This window comes from Zingiber officinale, chromosome 5B (assembly GCF_018446385.1).
Source record: "Zingiber officinale cultivar Zhangliang chromosome 5B, Zo_v1.1, whole genome shotgun sequence".
Taxonomy (NCBI): Eukaryota; Viridiplantae; Streptophyta; class Magnoliopsida; order Zingiberales; family Zingiberaceae; genus Zingiber; species Zingiber officinale.
The window spans coordinates 113,183,720-113,186,312 of NC_055995.1; positions in this window are offsets into that span (position 1 = coordinate 113,183,720).

Below are 2,593 nucleotides of genomic sequence, written 5' to 3' on the forward strand. Positions count from 1 at the left end.
CTGCATATGGGAACATGTCAGGATGTATGGTAAAAGGATATCATGCATGCCCTATTTGTGGTGAAGAAACCTATTCACAAAGGTTGAAGCATAGTAGGAAAATGTCATATACAGGCCATAGAAGGTTTTTACCTGCAACTCATCCTTATCGAAGGCAAAGGAAGGCATTTAATGGAAACCAAGAGTTTACTCCTGCACCAAAACCATTGAGTGGCGATGAAGTTTTTGAAAGAGTTGAAAGAATTAATTGTCATTGGGGAAAAATCAGTGGGAATATTCAGTCGAAGAAGGATGATGTAAAATCATGTTGGAAAAAGAAATCAATATTCTTTGAACTTCAGTATTGGAAACATCTACACATCCGACATGTTCTTGATGTGATGCATATTGAAAAGAACTTCTGTGAAAGTCTCATCGGTACGTTACTTGATATTCCAGGAAAAACAAAGGATGGAGTAGCATCGAGATTAGACCTTTTGGAAATGAATGTGAGGATAGATTTGACACCAAGGATGGGGGAGAAGAGAACGTTTTTGCCAGCAGCCTGTTATACACTTAGTAAGGATGAGAAAAGAAAGATTTTGAAATCTTTGTTTGGAATACAACTTCCGACATGTTACTCATCCAATTTTAAAAATCTTGTGTCGATGAAAGATTTGAAACTTATTGGCCTTAAGTCACATGACTACCACACTTTAATGCAACAATTGCTTCCAGTGGCCATCGCGTGGTGTCTTGCCCAAACATGTCAGACACACTATCACTCGCTTGTGTTTCTTCTTCAATGGGTTATGCAATAAAGTGATAGATGTCTCAAAGTTGGATGATATGCAAAGAGAGATTGTGACGATATTATGTTTACTTGAAAAGTATTTTCCTCCATCATTTTTTGATATAATGATTCATCTAACTGTTCATCTTGTACGAGAGGTGAAATTATGTGGACCAGTTTGGTATAGGTATATGTACCCATTTGAAAGATACATGAAGATTTTGAAAGGTTATGTGCGAAATCGCAATCGGCCTGAAGGGTGTATAGCTGAATGTTATATTGCTGAAGAGGCTGTTGAATTTTGCTCAAATTATCTTTGTAGTGTGCACACAATTGGGATCCCATTAAGTCATCGACAAATAGAACTTACTAAGCCATTATCGGGTGCTGTGGTGCACTCCACTAGTCACGATGAGTTGCAGCAAGCACATCGTTACGTATTGGCAAATGATGCGGAGATTGATTTCTATATCGAGTAATTTCTCCAACTTATTAATACTTTCATTTGGTTAGCTTACATTCTATTAGTTTATTTATTCCTAATAATTTTATTAGGGAACACATGGCATATTTGAATGCAAGATTTCGTCAAAGGGCTAAGTCCAAGAAGTGGTTACAAGATGAGCATAACCGAACGTTTGCTACTTGGTTACATGATCGTGTAAGTTGCTTTAGTATTACGTATTGACATACATTTATTATCATATTTACGCATAATTAACAATTTATCACATAAAAAATATAGGTTGCACATGTAGACCCTTCCACTCATCAAGTATCAGAAAGATTGAAATGGATAGCGCGCGAACCTAACAAGCAAATCTTAAAGTACTCTAGTTATTTGATTGATGGGGTTACTTATGCTACAAAAGAGCGTGATGGTATACGAGTTGTACAAAACTCCGGAGTCAGCTTAGTCGCAAAGACAATGCAAATTGCTAGTGCAAAGGATAAAAAACCTATTGTGTCAGATATGATTTTTTATGGAGTTATAGAAGAAATATGGGTAGTTGATTACACCAAATTTCAAATTCCAATGTTCAAATGTAATTGGGTGGAGAATAATAATGGTATTAAAGTTGATGATCTTGGTTTCACATTGGTAAACCTCAATCGAATTGGATTCAAATCCGACTCTTTTATCTTGGCTAGTCAAGCAAAGCAAGTATTTTACATCGAGGATCCTGAAGATCCTTTATGGAGTGTTGTACTTGCAACTCCAAGCAGAGAGTACTTTAAATACATAAATGGTATAGAGTTTGAAGAAACTGCAATCCACTATCAATGTTTTAGCAGAGGGTTACCACCAATGGATGTTGACGGAGAAGATGATAATGAACCACCATGCATTCGGGATGACTGTGATGGGAATTAGGTCAACAATATTTAACTGTTGAACTTTTTTACTTTTCAAGATGAGTTCGTAAACAATTTAAATTGATATGTTATTTACCGTTGAAGAATGATATATTGTGGACAATATTGATATGTTTTGTTTCTCAAAGTTATCTCAAATGGATGGGTATAGTGGTATTTATAAATGAATGGTGAATCACTTGTTCCTGTAGTGTGAATCGTTAGAAAAGAGATCCATCTATAAATTCATGATTCAAGTTCTAATCTTTATTAAGAAGCCATCTAGGAAGTTCTTTAAGAACATGCTACATTAGGTTTTTATCATGCTCATCCACTGGAATTGAAACATGCTACAGTGTGGTTAGTTTATAATGTTTATCTTCTTTCTTCTGGTTCTGTGTGCATATATATGCCTGATCATTGTTTTTCGAGTGTTTGCCAACTAAGGTAAATGACTGTCATTAA